Source organism: Papio anubis, chromosome 6 (genome assembly GCF_008728515.1).
Source record: "Papio anubis isolate 15944 chromosome 6, Panubis1.0, whole genome shotgun sequence".
NCBI classification, from domain to species: domain Eukaryota; kingdom Metazoa; phylum Chordata; class Mammalia; order Primates; family Cercopithecidae; genus Papio; species Papio anubis.
Window position 1 is genome coordinate 784,370 of NC_044981.1, and position 18,306 is coordinate 802,675.

The 18,306-nt window shown below is 42.6% G+C and overlaps 1 long non-coding RNA gene across 1 annotated transcript in view; it reads right to left on the bottom strand.

Annotated features, from left to right (window-relative positions):
• Nucleotides 1-17,199: 17,199 nt before the first annotated feature.
• Nucleotides 17,200-18,306, bottom strand: part of LOC116275230 — a 53,101-nt gene continuing 51,994 nt past the window's right edge. Inside the window, exon 3 of the long non-coding RNA XR_004184159.1 lies at nt 17,200-17,457. This is a non-coding gene — a long non-coding RNA (uncharacterized LOC116275230). The remainder of the gene's footprint in view (nt 17,458-18,306) is intronic.

The window sequence follows — 18,306 nt, forward strand, 5'->3', positions numbered from 1 at the left end:
TTATTGTTGCTCCTTTTCTTATGAACTCATAGTTTCATCAATTGAGTGAGTGAGAGACAGCACCTGGATGCCTCAGATTTTCCTGGACGGAATGGCCGCGTGTGTTGAGGGAAGACATCTCACCTGGTGAAGGATGCAACTGTCAATCAGTGGCAGACAAAGGGTGGCAGTCAGTGTCCTGGGTTTGACTCCCAACTTCACCCTAAAGAGCTTCAACTGGACAAGTTGTCTAACCCTGTGACTCTCCGTTTCTTTATTTGTAAAATGGGAATAGTATTTATTTCCCAAGTTATCTTGATGATTTTAATCAATGGTCGACATGAGGATGTTTGATTAATATTGGTTTTTCCCTTTTTTCCTGCTAAACACATTTTAGATGACATACCAGAACGGGGCATTTGGACCATGTAAACTCACCCCTGCTTCTCTTCTGTGCATCAGTTATATCTGCAGTGGGGAAGGAGGTGGCCGGCCAGGAGGGGCTGCTGTCTCTCCTGGGACTTTGGAATATTTTTATTGTCTTGTCCTGTGCCACTTGCAGACCAGATTAATGATTACTCTACCTATTAAATGCCTCCAAAGTACACAAACGAGAGTGAAGGAAAAAAGCCAGCTAGGGAAGGATCAGAGGTTCTCGTGGTTCTCACTTTCTCTTTGTGAGATGAGCCTTGGGCTTGTGCCTTCACCGCCCTGGGTCTCAATGCCCTCATGTGAAAGACCCTGAGGTACCTGTCATCCTTAACTCTCTGTGATCCATTCTCCTGCTTACTCTCCCTTGCAGGCACTGCTCTAAGCACATTAGTTCTTTAACTCACTTGATCCTAATAACAACTAGTCTTATTCCATTTGTGTTGCTATAAAGGAATACCTGAGGCCGGGGAACTTGAGGTTTACTTGGCTCATGGTTCTGCAGGTTGTACAAGAGGCGCCAGCATCTGCTTCTGGTGACGGCTTCAGGCTGCTTCCACTCATGGTGGAGGGAAAGGGGAGCTGGAGAAGAGAGATCCCATTGGCGAAAGAGGAAGCAAGGCTGGGAGGTGCCAGGCTCTTTTCAACATTCAGTTATTGTGGGAACTAGTAGGGTGAGAACTCATGCATTACCGCAAGGACAGCACTAAGCCATTCATGAGGAATCTGCTTCCATGACCCAAACACCTGCTGCTAAGCCCCACCTCCAACACTGGGGATCAGATTTCAACAGGAGGTTTGAAGGGGACAAATACTCAAACCATATCACAGCCCTGAGCAGTATGCACCATTATTCTCCCAATTTCACAGACGAGGAGACTGAGGCACAGAGGGCTAATAATCTGCTCAGGGTCACAGAGCATGTAAGTGGAGAGTGGGATCCGGAGTTTTGCTCACTTTGCTGCTTCACATTAATCACCTAACCAAACCTAAAGCCAAAGTAGGAACGGGCTGACTTCATAGATCTCAGGCTCCCTGCCCTAAGAAGGGCATTTAACCACAGACCCTTTTGGAGAGATACATGTGGTTTATGGCCTTCTTCAGGCAATCCCTACGTTTTTCATTTTTTCCACCTCCAGAGGAGGATTTGGCATATTCCATCCCCTGTCCCTTGGTCTTGGGACTATGACAGTGGCTGACACTGTGCAACACCAGTTGAGTGGGAGAGGAAAGCAGCTGGGAAGGGTCTGAATCCACACTCTGGGGTCTGGATGGAGATCTTCAAGACACAGTGCAAAAAGGATGCAGCAGGCAAGGACATGACCCTAAGGGACCAAGTTAAATGATATGTGGTTGCTCAGGATCTCAGAAAGCCATCTAACTGGTGAGCTAGCCTGGGTGGCAGGCAACCCCAGGAGGTCCATGTCCTGACCAGCAGCAGGTGGTCAGGCCTCTGCAGGCGGTCTCACTCCCCACTCCGTGCTAGTGCAGTGCAGGACGTGAGACCTACTGAGCACCAAGCAATGATCTCCCGAGGGTGCAAAAGGCAGGAAGGTTGGCAAGATTGAACTAGGGTCCCAGGATCCCAGCTTCTTTTGGGGTTCAAGGCAGAAACCCAGGTCTATAAAGAGCAGAGGATCTACAGGATGGATATACAGGCACTCAGGATTCTGTGGACATTTCCAATTCATGGGCTGCTTGGGAGGGATGGGGAGGTCAAACATGGCAGCCAGAGTTGAGGCTCAGCCTCCTAATCCTGGGTTTTGGGAGTATGACTTGCTGCCCTACTTCACTGAATGGGGGCTCTAAGGTTTATATCCACTTTCTTCTGGATTGACTAAAGGAATGAGATCACTAGGAATATGTACCAAGCAAGTAGCAGGGGCTAAATATAGGTAACTGCAGAGGTCAGAGTAGAAGAGACAATGCTGAGGCTGGCATTGTCATGCCTTCTTAGGTGGGCAATAGGTGGTAAGAAGTTGATGGAACATCCACAGCAGTGATTCTTCCCTCAATTTATATTAGACTAGCAATAAATATAACAGGCGCCAAGGAAATCCATATTTTCCGTTGGTGAAAGACTATTTTTTCATTGTACTTACCCTAAATAAGCCAATTAACTGATCATTAGCAGATGGGTAACTACTGCAATTTAGAAGTAGAGTTCATTAAACTTGAAATCAATTGAAAGGTATTGACATTTATTTTTAAAAAACAATATCTATAAAAACCAAACTATAGTACATTAAAAAACATCCATGCATTCCATGTAGTAAGATTAAGTGCTTTTTAATGAAATATTTTTTTCCAGTTTACATAGGCAAGGCCTCCGTGCATGTCTGCTGAGCTGCATTTAAAATGTCTTGGTGACCGCCTGGGCATGGTGGTGCATACCTGTAATCTCAGCACTTTGAGAGACCAAGGCTGGTGGATCATGAGGTCAGGAGATCGAGACCATCCTAGCTAACATGGTGAAACCCCATCTCTACTAAAAATCAAAAAAAAAAAAAAATTAACTGGGCGCTATGGTGGGCTCCTTTAGTCCCAGCTACTCAGGAGGCTGAGACAGAAGAATAGCATGAACCCAGGAGGCAGAGCTTGCAGTGAGCCGAGATCATGCCACTGCACTCCAGCCTGGGTGAGACTTCATCCCCTCCACCAAAAAAAAAAGTATTGGTGACCATAGGGAATTTCAGTCAAATAATGTTGAAAGCCACTCCTCTGAGCATATGTTGAGGACCTACTGTGATCCAGGCACTGTGGCAAGATCAAAGGCCTTAAAAGCTCAGCTGTGCTTTAGAGCAAGCTTGGTGGGCATAAGGAAATGACATAAGGAAATGTCAAGTGTCCTATCAGGAAAAGAGGAAAGCATGACAGAGGCACAAGGGATGATATGATGGGCCTCCCTGGCAAAATTGGGAAAGGAAAGGTCCCTGGAAGTGGTTTTTCTGAGTTGGGCAATTCAAGAGGGACAGGAGTAGTAGGACAACTCTAGAAAAATGTTCACATTATATAATGAATATATAGTTTATATGTTGACTTTGCCACACTCCAGACATTCTGGTAACATTTGAACTTTCTTTAGGGCACATGATCTTACACCGGTTTCCTTTGGATTGACTTCCAGGATCATCTCCTGAAGTCCCAAGAGCTAGAGCTGTCCAGGAATTAAGTTGGTTCCTGTGATATCACAAAGACATATTCTTTGGACCATAATATGTTTTCCTTATAAACGTAAAATATCTCCTTGTACTTAAAGAAATTTAAACAATTGTCTTGCACAAACCTAGTTTTCCTTGCCATTTAATGTTACAGCGGTATTAAGAACCATTCTCTGACTGAAGTAATGTGGTGACACTATAGTCTTTGCTTCCAAATAAATATGTTACCAAAAAACTACTATTTCACAACCAGTATGACTCAATCCTTAGACCTGTCAAGCACAGTGTCATTAGTCTTCTGTACTGCTATAAACTTTGTTTTGCATGTCATCCTTAACAGAAGAAACCCTCAGGCAGTATTTAAGGCTATTACTATTGATTAAGTTCTGTAGAAGTAGATGTGAATACAAAAATTGGAGCTGTCAAACTGAGAGAGATTACCATGGGTAGGGCCTGTTGGTGTGGTTCAAAAGATGTATACTATTATACCAAAGACATGGACTGAAGGTTACCATCCTCAGAAAGTGAATACTCATCCATCTACTCTCAAATGGATGAATGGCAATTTCTAGCAGGTAAAATATTGTCTTTGGTTTAGGGTATACCTCCAAGGATTGCTTCTTCAAAGCAAAACAAACAACTCCAAGACTTAAGGGGATTTTGTATATTCAGAGATAAGTTAGTCTACAAGCTTGCATAAAATGTGTACATTGTCTTAAAATAGCTATTTATAATCTGACTTTCTGAACTGTGACTACTTTATACAGGCTGTCTTCCACGTGACTGTCACTGTGGTATGATTTCGTCATTTGATCTTACTCAAAAGGTGTTTTGGGGGGCAGTAAACTTCCCCGCAAGTTTTTGTCGTGAAACATGCCTAACAAAGAGAATGGCTGTTTAAAGAATGGCACAAAGAATACCAGGTTGACTTTCATCCAGATTCATATTTAGCTATCTATGTATACACACAGATATATGTGTATAAATACATGTAATGTGTAAATATATAAATATAACACTATAAAAATATATTCATAATATAAAATATATTTTTAAAATAACAAAATATTTAAATACAAATACGATTATAAAGTGTTAAATTATAAATATATGGCTACATGTTTTAAAATAAGTTTAGCCATCATATTTCACCCCTAATTATACTAGTATTTGTTTTAAAAGAACAACATCCTATAAAACTGTGATACCATTATTATATTTAAGAAAACAATAATTCCATAAAAAATTTCTTAATATCTAGCGTACATACTCAAATTTCTGCAAGTGTTTCAATAATGTTTTTAAAGATAATTGTTTATTTCTTAAACCAGGATCCAATCAAGTGTCACACATCGCAATTCATTGTCATGTTTCTTTAGCCTTTCTTTCAAATTGTCAGTAGTGTCGACATATGCAATTTTAAATCTTCTAATAACCACATTAAAAAGGAAAAAGAAACAGTTGAAATTAATTTCAAGCATGTATTTCTTTAATACAGCCTATCTAAAACTTAATGATTTTAACATGTAATCAATATAAACACATTAATAAAAGACTGTACATTCTTTTTTTTTTTTTTCATGATAAAGCTTCAGAATATGACACATGTTTGACCTTTGCCACGGATGTCAGCGAGGATCAGCCATGTTTGCCTCTTAACAGCCACCCAGGCCTGGTGGTGAATACAGGGGACATGAGGATCTTCCCAGCTCCTTATTTTCATGATAAGATCCCTCAACTTTTAAAGAGTGCTAATTTGCTGCATTTTACTTTTCAAACCAAATTCAAGGTAGAAAAGTAATGTTCCTGTTGGAGACATAAACGGCACACTTTAATTTCAAGATTTGAGGAGGCTTTTCCTGGCTTCAGGCTCTTAATAACAGTACGTTCTCAGGGTGCAGCATTTTTTATTTCAGTATCATCAGACACTTCACTACACACTTGCTATTTTAGATTGCTGCATGAGATCATGGCAAACAAATGGAAAACAGTTCTGCCGCTTTCCAAAATCTAAGCCCTAAATAGGCGCGGTAAGAAAATAGAAATTTTATTAAGTAATTGATAGTTTTTAAAGAACTGTAAATTAGGAAACCTGAAGTTTCATTTAAAACTTACTAAATGGACAGTTTTTTAAACTTGGAACACTCTGACCTGGTAACATTATAATAGAACCAGCACATTGATACACTGCTGTTGGCATTCATTTATTCTTTTATTCATCCAGCATTTAATTGTTGAGAATGAGAAACTGTTCAAGGCACTAGAGATAAACCAGTGAATGCACGAATTCCTCCCACATTTAGCTTAGGTACAGTGGAGTGGGGTGAGAAACAGCTCATGACAAACGAAATCACAGGTGTCTCTGTCATACACGACATGGAGAAAAGGCAAGAAGGGCGATTAGGACATGCCAAGGATGGAGTGGGGTTGCAATTCTGAATAGGACATTCAAGGAAAAACTCGTTGAGAAGGGGGCATTTCAGCACAAATTTGAAGAAAGTGAGGGGAAGGGCCGTGTGGCTCGCTGGACCCATGTTCTGCACTGACCCTGGGCTGGAGGGGTCCCTGGTGCGTGGACAGAGCAGGATGGAAGCCAGGGGCACAGGGCAGTGGGGAAGCCGCCTTGCAGGTGGAGGCCCAGGAGGACCTCAGGGAGACACAGCCACACAGCGGGTGTTGAAAGCCACAAGACCAGGGGAGAGTGCAAGGCAGTGAGTGTGGACTGAGAAGGAAGGACATGCAAAGACTGGCCCTGGGATGTCTAATATTTGGGGAAATGGGAACGTAAAGATTTAGCAAGCGCCTGAGACAGCACAGCCAGGTGCCGGAAGACACCAGGAGGGTGTGGCGCCCCGGAGCCGTGGGAAGGAATCAGTTCCATGAAGCAGAGTTGGCAGCTGCCTGTCAGGACTCCTAACAGGTGAGTGACATGAGGACTGCTGACTCACCTTGATCAAAGCCACTTTTGTGATGCAAAAGCTTGATTGATGTGAATTTCAGGATAATGGGAAGAGAGATTTGAGATGAGTATAGAAAATTCTGGAGACATTTTGCTCCAAAGGAGAAAAGTAAGGAGTTGGTAGCTAGAGAGAGAATTGAGGTGACAACAATGAAAATTAATGGAAGAAACAAATGCACATTTGTATATCCCAGGCAATGAAGCGGTGGAGGGAAGGGACTATTGATGCAGGGAGACAAGGGTGATTTGCTGAAACAGTGTCCTTGAGCAGGTGAGAAAGGCAGGAATGGGCTAAGTGGAGCAGAGGTGGTTCGGCTGTTCTGTAGCCTGCAGGGAAGGCAGAGAGCACGGCATGCCCAGTGCTGGGCAGTGTGGACATCGCGTAGTGGACGAGTGTCAGAGAGCACGGCGTGCCCAGTGCTGGGCAGTGTGGACATTGCGTAGTGGACGAGTGTCAGAGAGCACGGCGTGCCCGGTGCTGGGCAGTGTGGACATCGCGTAGTGGACGAGTGTCAGAGAGCGCGGCGTGCCTGGCGCTGGGCAGTGTGGACATCGCGTGGTGGACGAGTGTCAGAGAGCACGGCGTGCCCGGTGCTGGGCAGTGTGGACATTGCGTAGTGGACGAGTGTCAACCGCTCTTCGGAGCTCTTCTGTCTTCTTGGTGAAATAAGAAACAAGGTCATCATCTCTGCCCCAGGAAGGGAGAGGAGCTATGGGAGCTTCTATGGGAATAGAAAGGATGGAATCATCATCTAGAAGAAAGGAAAGTGGGTGGAGGAGGAAAACATAAGTGATGGCCAGCAGCACCAACGGCCACTGGAGGTTTGTGTCCATGAATTCACAGTGAGACCTGTCAGCATCGTCTTGTGACCTCCCAGCACATTCATCTGCACAGGCACGAGTACAAAGCAGGTGGTGAACTGTGTCCAAGCAGAACTGTGCTTTTTCCAGGCGAGGATGAAGAAGGGGGATGAAGACATTGAAGGCTCACGTGATGGCTCCTAATTCTTACAATGCTGGAAGCAGGGAATGCACACTGGGAGTGAAGAGGAGGGAGGCCTGAGGGCGAGGCGGCATCGAGAAAGGAAGGAGGAGCTCTTTTGTTCCTGTGAGGCTGGAAAATGATTGGAATGGTGGTGCTGGAGGGAATTGGGAAGACAGTCCTGGCTGGAGAGTGAACGCCTGAACTTGAGATTGTGCAGTGGTTGACATGGTGACGTATGGGGCATAATTAGGAGTTAAGGGTGAGGGCAATGTCGTTAGATGAGATAAAACCAAGGGACCGAGGGGTCAAGAACATCTACGCGGTCGCCGACATCACAGAAAATCAGGACAAGAGTGGTGTTGGAGAAAGTAAGAGTGACCTGGGGCTCCCGTCTTCACTGAATGAGTGACGAGGCCTGAGTGTGCAGCTAATGATGTGAGACTCAACTCGATGATTGCTTGTTGGTTTGTTTTGTTCTGTTTATAGAAAAGAAGGAGGAGGGAGGAGAAATGGGAACGAGGAGCAGAGGGCACACCTTCTCCTCCAGCCCCAGCAGTATGAGGGCACGGGAGAAGCAGATCGCCCCTGGTAAGGCCTTGAAGGCAGTGCTGTCCTGTGGAAGCGACAAACTTCCCTTCGAGAAGGTGATGGGAGAGTTCAGTGAAGATTCAGAAATGGATTTTGCAAAGCAATGTAGTTTGTTTGCTTGTTTTGTTTTACATTTTGATGGTTTTTAGAGTTGTGCAGCCATCACCCCAAAAATACACCAGCACTCATTAGCAGTCACTCCTCCCACTGGCCCCCAGCCCTAGGCAACCATTAATCTACTTTTCAACACTGTGAAGTTACCAATTCTGGACATTTCATGTACATGGAATTATACAATACATGGCCTTTTGTGAGTGGCTTCTTTCTCTTATGCTATGTGCTTTTGAGCACAATTTCAGAACAACTATTTAAGTTCAATTATTTGTACCCTTGAATGCAACATTTTTTGTTAGATGTAGAATGGTACAATGAAAGTGTGTATGCATGTGAACGAATTCTACTTACACACCCACAAAAGTGTGATAGACACATGTGCATACACACACTTTTGCTGCACCGCTGTTTCTAGTGGCAAAGAACTACAAATAATTATCAGGGGAATGAATAAATAAATCATAGCCTAACTATACAGAGACAGCCTATCCCTTCGTTAAGGAGAATGAAGGATTTATATGTGAGTACAGCATGATCAAAATTTCATATAAATTAATAATAATATGTCAGTGCATGCATAGAGAAGAAAAAGTAATTGGGAAGATAAATACAAAATGTTGACAGTGATTACTTTTGGGAACTTAGATCATGGGGAATTTTCTTTTTCTCTGCTTGGTAGTTCTATAAATTTTGAAATTTGTATAAAGTACAAGAAACTATTTCATGAGCAGGACAAAATAAAAATACAAGCAGCATGGTAAGAATTGCACATTGTTTATATAATTTGATTTGGTATCCTGAGAGTTCATCCTTTATGAGATGATTCAATAGGAAAAAACGTTTAACATAACATTATCAACGGTGGAGAAAATGTTTAATGTAACTTTATCTATGGTGGAGAAAAATTGGAAAGCTCAAGGAAATAGGGAATTATATTTGTGATACATCATTGATGGAATAGTATGTAGCTATTAAAATGATTTTTGTGAATCCTGTAGAATTTTGGGGAACAGCTTCTGAGACTACATTGGAAAAGCCCAGAACACACAATTGCATGCATAATTACTGCGAACACACGGCATTAATAGAGACAGTCAAAGACTAGAGTGAAATATAAAAAAAAAAGTTAATATTGTGTATGGTGGAGCTATCTTCTCTCGAAATAAAATTGGTAAGTTTCTTCTTACATTCACAGCCCTGAGTCTGATGAATGACGGAACCATTTTATCAATGGCCTGCTGGATCTAATGAGATATCCAAGTTCTCATCTCAAATTCATTATGTCCGAAGTCCAGTTCACTTCCACTATACTGTCCCCTTCTAGGATCTACAGCATCCCTCAAAAGGGAAAAGAATTGTATGACTCCATCTTCCCAAATTACCACAAAGACTAAGTGTAAGAAAGTCTTAAGTTCTAATGTTTCCCAGCACAAAAATTTGGGTGCTTTTTTTCTAAAACATCAAATTATTTTGTAAAATGATGGTGCCTTCACTTTGTTGGTATCTTAAATTCATAATTAGGCTGCAATAACTTTTCTTCAAATTCTTTACTGAATTTAATGAATCATAATTGTCCCAGGCAACCAGACTTGAAAATTGAAAATATTTTCTCTATTCTTTCCTTTATTCCCTGTAGCTAAATAAGTCACTAAATCAGCTCTTTCCTCCTTTGAACTACCTCCTGGTGCTATTCAGTGTCTTTATTCACGTGTGCACCATCCTAGGCTGTGCTCTCCTCTCAACCCCAGCTTGAGAGGTAAGTCTTCTCCGCTTCTCCCCTTTCTCCCATCTCTGTGGGCTCCCATTTAACGTGCCTTCTCAAAACATTGTCTTTAGCATCATAATCCCTTGCTCAAGAGCTTCCAGCAGCTTCCCTGGTGCCTGCTATTCAAGTCCAAAGTCCCTGCTCTCCAGTCTAGACCATCTTCAGGGCAGAATCCGTTTACTCTTTCAAGTTCACTTGCCCTGCTCTGCAGCATGAGGATATAACTCTGCCCCAAGAAGTTCTCTCACGAGCTGTTAAAGAACAGGTCCCCTGCCTCCGAGCTCTGCTGAGTGCTGCCGCTACCTAGCGTGACTTCTTGCTTTCCAAATTCTGGCCATTGATTTGCCTCCCATTGCTTCTTTGCCTCTTCTTCTACCTCTGTAATTTATTGCACAAAATACTTATATTCTGTATTACATATTTTGCGACTGCATTCATTCATTTCTTTAACAAACATTTATTGAGCATGCCTTCAGCAGAAGAAGGATTTTTTTTTAGGCACTTGGTTAGTTTTATCTTACATAGTTCTCTAACTTCTTAGTGTCCATATGTAGCCTTTTTAACTCGTCTATAAATTCTTGCAATAAATGTAAATTACGTAGTTTGCTACTAGCTGGATTACAAGAAGAGAATAAAACACAAGAGGAAAGCAATTGCACGTGAAATTTCAAAGAAAAGATACAATATCAAAGAATCCTTGGACATGTGACTATGAAATACAAGAAAGCTGTCAGCAAAAATAAATCACTTCCTTCATCGTATTGCTTCAGTTCCTTCTAATGCAGCCTGGCGCCACTGATAATAAAAATAATCAGACTTTTTTAAGGTGGGGAGGGGAAACTCGATCCAAATCCGAAAGCTAAATTTCCACAGATCATTTCATTTTATGACATTTAGGCACTGGGATATTACCAATTGACTTAGCAAATAGTGAATGAGATGATTTGTCAATATATAGTCAGCAAATAGTCACCAGTCTTGCAATCGATGTTGGTTAACTGCTATGAGAAGCCATCAGAGTCAGCCGGGGATTTGAGGGTGGCGGTGTTAATCGTCTCTGCTCTCCTGCAGTACAGATGCACGACGGCACATCTTTTCTGTCTCTTGTTCGTTTGACTTCAAAATGGCAAATTCTAATTATATAACGAGAAATACCTTCCACAGCTATGTAGACAGGACCACTGTGTTCTTCCCATCACCACGCTATGCTGGAGTCTTGAAGTCGGTAGCTTTCTTCTGCAACAAAATCCGTACTTTTTAAAATTTGAGAAACCTCTGGGGAAACATTAGACCCCTACTCGGTGAGCCGCTCAGTTTTCTTCTGCTGCCTTTTCCCTACGCTTGTTTTGCTGTCCTCATTCTTCGCATTCCTCCCAAGTGCGCTTATTTTGTTTTTCCTTCTCTTCCACCAACGACAAAACGAGATACATAATTATATCTCTCTCCACTTTTTAAAAATTGTTTTTGTTCACAAAACTAATATACTTTTTGAAGAAGATACAGACAACATATAAAATTAAAAGAAGAAAATGAAAATTGCCTGTGACTCCACTACCTTCTGACAATTTTTCTAAGCTTGCATAATATCTCATACTAGATCAGGTCCGTCATATCATGTAGTTATTAGCATGAGGATTTTTTCACGGTATTAAATATTCCTTAAACAACATGACTTTTTAGCCATGGTATAATGTTTTACTGTATGGAACCACTTAACCATTCCTTTTGTTGACCATCTGCATAATTTCTTATATTTAGCTATTAAAATGTTCGGGACAGCCTTTTTCCAAAGTAAAGTCCTAATCATAGTTTTTATTGTTCCTTATAATAAATTCTTAGGAGTGAAATATCCAGAAGACTCAATACATGTTGATAATTTTATTTCCAGAGACTTGTGTTAAATTTTTCCCTCTAGTAATCTCTAAGAGTTCCGGGATAATGTATTTTTCACTCCACTGTGTTCCTTCCTAATATCAGGCAAAGAAACATGAAGTCCCACAGAGTTATTTCTTTAACATGTGTTCATCTGCCCCCATGCCTGCCGCTCCTCCTCTGGCTGGTATATCCAGGTTTACACCTCCTGCTACCAACCATTAATACATCTCTTCTCCGCATGCCTGCACATACCACAGCTTCAATTCGCTCCCGAGAGAATCCTCTTTTCCTTGAAACGTACTTTTTTCCTTCTGCCTTTCCTACTTGGTCACTGGCGCTGCCGTTCTGAACCAGAATCTCAGAGCCGTCCTGGACAGCTACCCGCCCTCACCCATCTTCGGTGAGTCAGCCAGTGGAGTGCTTTGGCATCTGGCTCATTATTCTGTCTTCTCCCCAGCCGAGCTTGCCTGAACGCTTGCATTGCTAACTTGCTTTCCATCACTAGTCTTTCCCCCTTCTTAGAATCCCCATCATATCTTTGATCAACGTGATTATGAAACTCTCCTGCTTTAACATTCATTGCTGAGAGAATTGTGGCCAGGTGCTTCAGCAAGGTGCAGTGATCTTGTCACATCACAGGTCAGCATGGGACTGTCCTTTCCAGCCTTCCCCTCGTGTCCACTCAGCCACTCCAGCTACACCAACCAAAGACCATATCCTTCCGTCCTCTCTTACTTGGCCCACTCCTCGCCCCTTGGAATTTCCTTCCATTTTTCTTTCATCTTTCAATACTCAGTTCAAATGCCACTTCCTTTCTACAGCTGACCTGACTGACTCCTTAGAGCAAAATAATTTTAAACCAAATTTTCCTTTTGTTGTGGTGATTGCATATATTTATTTGTTGATGTGATTATCTCCTCCTTTGAGCTCTTAGAGACCGGAAACGGTGAATTAAGAATCTTTGTGTCCCTCATACTGACCAAAAGATGGTGCCACCCAGTTTCTGAGCCGGCGGCCCGTGCCTCGGTCTGTCTTCTTGGCACTTATCTAGGGACTCTTGTGTTGCTTTCTGTCCACACTGTTCTTTTCGCTAGTTCTTATCACCAGTGGCATGAAGGTTTCAGGTTTCATCGTGTGCATTGATTGATGATATTCCTAAACTACCCGTGAGGTTTAATTTAGTCTGTAGCTGATTATGTAGATGATCTTAAAAATTATATTGAATCAATTTCCGATCTATTGTTTTGCAGCAGGAAATATGCAGAAAACAGGAAGCTTCACCATGTTCCATCCAGAGGATCCCAGAGCAGGAGCAACCAACTGAGGTTGCTTCATGGTTAGTTGGTTGGATATTTTGTGTCTCCCTTAAAAATAGTCAACACTCAAAAACCAGCAATTAAGTCAACGAGACCTCTGAAGAGAGTGTAAGAATTTAGAGTGCAGAAGATGGTGCCTTCTGGAACAATAAAGGTTACAAATTGATCCACTGAATAGTTCCCATCACATCGGTAGGTTGGTAAGTGGTCTTTTAAATTTCCATCCATTAGCCATAGATTGGTTGGTGGTGGTCTTGCTCTGGTACTTGAACTTGTTTCATAAATGCTGACTTTAACAGCTTATCTTTTCTTCTCCTTTTGATCATAACCATAAATGTTCTAGAATGAATAAGCTAGTAGAAAACAGTCTATTGATGATTTGACAGGAAAACCAACTTAAAATATATATATTTTTAGCCAGAATATGTTTTTCTCTTATCACTAGTTGCAGGAAGGTTTCAGGTTTCATTGTATGCTTTCATGTGCAGAACTGGTAAGGTTTTTATCAGCGTTAATCCTGGTGAACAGATCAATGACTTCCTGGATACTAATATCCTTTTTTAGATTAATACTTTGAATGTATGAACCTGTTTTATCAGATAACTTGAACAATCAATCTCTTTGTGTGTTAATTGCTATTGAGGGTTAATGTTATTTATAAAATGAAATCAATATAATCTCTATTGCTTATTAACTGAGATGTTCTGGGCTCAACTCTGTTTTATTTTCCAATTAAGTTCTATTATTTTTCCTTATTGGCCCTTGAAAACTAGCTGTGGAAACAAACTTAATGGTTCTGAAAATGTCAGAGTCAACAAAATGCCCTAATGGAAAACCCTATAATATATGAATATAAAAAAGGAATGCAGTGTTTAATCGCTGGAAATTACAACATAGTTTATTGTTATACACCTATCTCTTACTCATTTTTAAAGGCGCATGACTTCAGATCTACGAGTGAGATAAACGCTTTCTCTCAGTGGTTTATTTCCTTCTCAGTGGTGCTCACGGTGCTGCAGAAAGGCAGCTGCCCCGTGGTGGGAAGGTCCACTCCTTAAAGCCCTCCCTGCTTTAAGCTGCCTGGCCAGTGTCTGCTTTAGGTCCAGCTTGGTGCATCCCTTTGGGCCGTGTGGTGGGCTGAGGAATGGCTCCCAGGGGTGCCCACATCCTATCCCTGGAATCTGTGGCTATGTCACTTTACACGGCAAAGGAGACTTTGCAGATGTGATTAAGTTAAATAGACTGAGGTGGGGGGTGATCTTGGATTGTCTGGGTGGGGCCCATGTAATCACAGGGTCCTTGTGAGAGGAAGACAGGAAGGCTAAAGAGAGAAGGAGACGTGACAGTGAAAGCCGACTGAAGCAGATGACAGGACAGTGTGTCCAAGGAGTGCGGGCAGCCCTGGAGTCCGGGAAAGGCAGGGGCAATGATCCTCCAGAGGAGTGTCCAGCATGAGCCAGCTCTGCCTACACCTGGGTCTTAAACCAGTCAGACCCATTTTGGATGTCCCGCCTCCAGGACTGTTGGGCGGTAGATCTGTGATGCCTGAAGCCGCCTGGTCTGTAGTGATGGCTGCACAGGCAACAGGAAACCAACACAGGGCCAGGGTGCTCTTGAGGGAGTGTGGTTCTGGGCTGAGCACTGGAGCCGGGCAAGGAAGAAACTCCTGGACATGAAGGAATCACCTCTGGGGTGCCTTGGAAGGCATACTCACCTGGGAAGGACTAAGGGTTTCCTTGTAAGAGTGCTTTTAGTAACCCAACTCACAGCTTCTGAAGCTCAGGCCTGAGGAGCCCTGTCTAGGTCTGCACCCACTGAACACCTCTGGAGCTTGCCTTCCCTTAGGGTCCTCCTGGAAAGCCTTCCATTAATAATAGGCAAATAGGATGGAATTTTAGAACTGGGTTTACCTGGTCTCCAGCTATGTTTGCTTGGTCTCTTCCAGGAATGTGTTTCAGCCTTTAGCAGAATTTTAAACAAGTAGATACGAAGAACTCCGATTTTATGAAGTTTTTTCTACCTGCCCACAATTTTTACCTGTCTCAGTTAATAACTTTGTTTTTGTCTCTAGGCCAATAAAATTCATATTTTCGAGGAAGAGGAACACCTATTACTCCATCCAGCAGTCACTGTGTGAAGTCGACAAATAGTCGAGGTGTTTCTGTTTGTGCACTAAGACTTCTCCATCAAAAAGTCCTCAGGGAGAAAACTTTCCGGACCATTTTATCAAAAAGATAATCAAGGCTGGGCACGGTGTTTCACGCCTGTAATCCCAGCACTTTGGGAGCTGAGGTGGGCGGATCATGAGGTCAAGAGATCAAGGCCATCCTGGCCAACATGGTGAAACCCCGTCTCTACTAAAAATACAAAATTAGCTGGACCTGCTGGTGGCACCTGTAGTCCCAACTACTCAGGAGGCTGAGGCAGGAGAATCGCTTGAGCCCGAAAGGTGGAGGTTGCAGTGAGCCAAGATCGCGCCACTGCACTCCAGCCTGGTGAGAGTGAGACTCCGTCTCTCTCTATATATTCAAAACACAGCAAGGTTCAGGCCTCATGAGCAGGGTAAAAGGGTGGCCGAGGCTGGCGTTCAGCTCATGCCCCTCTGTGCCACAGTTAGTGGTCTTCCTTGGTGGAAGGGTCAATGTTGTGAAGAGGGACTGCCTCCAACCTCAGCTGGGCCGTCTCTTCCCAGCACCACCATGGGGTCATGTTTCCATCCGTGGGCTTATTACCATATTAAATAGATGTAGAGGGTTCAATGAGTGTGTGCAAGTCTTGGCTGCACTGTGAACCAGGCGTGAGGCCTTGGATGGGTTGCCTAAACTTTCTAAGGAACTTAAGCAGTAGGAACTCAAAAATGACAGGCATTGCTATCATTTTGGCAAGCTACAGATTCATTCAGCCATTTAGAAAAAAATTAAGTTGAAGCCTTCAATTGCCAGAAAATAGCTCACAAAAAGATGCTTGTTCGTTACAGTCTGTCATCGTAATAAACCTTTTCTAAGTTTTCCCAAGAACAGTCGGTTCTATTGCTATACCCAGCTCACAGCTCTAAGAGGCTTAGAAAAGTCAGATGATTTATCTAAAGTCATACACCTAGTTGGTGGCACAGCCAAGAATCGAACGCAGGCAGCAAGACTCCTGCATGAATGCTTTGCCCACCTGCCTATACTGTGCAGAGCAGGAACAGCACCTCATTACAGCAGACACTGAATCAATTTGTTAGTTTTACAGATACGAAGCAGTTGGCACTAGAGGACCCCCTGTGCTGGTGACATGCGTCTTCCTAACCAAACTCTGCCTGAAAGCTGGTTTCATGTCTTCCTCCAAAGGAATACATAATTATAAGTGTCAATAAACTGCACACCTTTCTTAAGACAAATCCATTGCTGTATTTTTCAAGTCAATCTAAAAAAGAAAACGGAAGGAGGGCAGATGCAGTTCTTCAGTCACTGCTGCGTTTAACCTGCCCCCTTCAGCCCATCCTGTGACCTTTTTTTTTTTTTTTTAATACAAAAGACAACTGCTGTCTTATGCTTCTGTGGTCATTGGGCTGGAGGAATTGCACAGAAGGTGAGGGGCTGAGAAGGAGAGGCCCTCACTGCTGTCCTCTGTTTGAATGGCAGGCTTAGCGAAGTGCAAATCCAATGCCCCCCCAGAGTACCTGTCCTTAGGAAATACCAACTTGCTTTCAGGTCATGGCCCCTAGAAATCAGCGCCTGCTGTCCAGATAACCGAAGGATCAGGAGATATCTGCATATGACCTCCCCAGGCTTCCTGTGAGACATCAACATACGATTGTATGAAACGCCACAGACAGGACGTGGGAACTGCATCGTCTGTCTGGAACCTCTACACTGGGCAAACGTAGCTAACAAGAACGATAAATTAGGTATAGATGATGACGAAATCAATTGTTCTGACTGAATTTTTCAGGTTGGTTTGACTTTGCATTTTGGTAAATAGCTTGGTGTGTACTTTTTTTTTAGTATAAAAATGAAAACAACTATCTCCATGGCTATTAGATGTTACTTCTAGTTTTGGACTGGTAAACGCTCACGGTGTACCAGGTCACACTGAAGCTGAAGGTTATGCAATTGGTAAGTAACAGAGGTGGGATCTGAACCTGAGTTCAGTGCCTCTTGCCAAAGAGTCGCTTTGTTTTCTGAAATCCTGAGGGCTGGGGTTTCTGAGCCCAAACCCATAATTTCTTCTGTTTACTTGCTCTTTGAAATGCCAGCGGGTTGCATCATTGGTTGGAGTTTTTCTTTTAGATCCAGTGATCCCTAGAAAGATAAGAATTTGAAATGTACTCAAGTGTCCCAAGAGACCCAACCACTCTGCTCATGCTACACGCAGCCTACGACTTTTAATCGCATGTGCGCTGGATTCAGGACCCATTTTCAGAGCTTCATCTGAAAAACCTTCTATGGGAAACAGATGGGTCGGATGAGTAAGGGCTGAGTCAGCCTCACAGAGCCTGAATCTCTGGTTCCAAGGAGTCTAAAACCCACTAAGCCATCCCCTCCGGTGAAGAGATTAGACGCCAGATGGGAACACAACTTGCCCTTTTCTGGTCCAGAGGCCGAAGTGTTCCTCATTAGAACACTGCTGTACTTAATGGAGGCCTAGAAATCAAATCCTTCCAATATACTGTTTAATATGGCTAAGCACAAGCAAGGGGCAAGCTTGTCCAACTCTTTTCCAAAGGTCAAGTTTTTCTCATGTATAATTCAGTTTTATCATAGTCTTCAGTGTTTGTCCAGTTGGTATTGTGGTGTCTAGCATTTCTCAAGCCTGTATTTTAAGACACGTATTGGAAGAGTCTCACTGATATTTACAGTTTAGAAATGACTTTCCACTAAGTTGTAACTATCTAGAAAGTAAATCAAATTGAAGCTTTAAAAGAATATTGCATACAAATCTTTGTGATCAGCTACTTCCCATCTATTTTTGTATAAAAGACATGTGACAGCAAATGAATTATTTCCATGATTAGAACTTCAATACTATGTTGTATTTCCAAATATGGTCATGTTCTGAAGTAGTAATTAAATAATAAGTCTAAAGGAGATTGAATCACATCTGTCTTTTAAAATCTACTCTGTTTTCCCACAATGAATTTTTAATAAGTG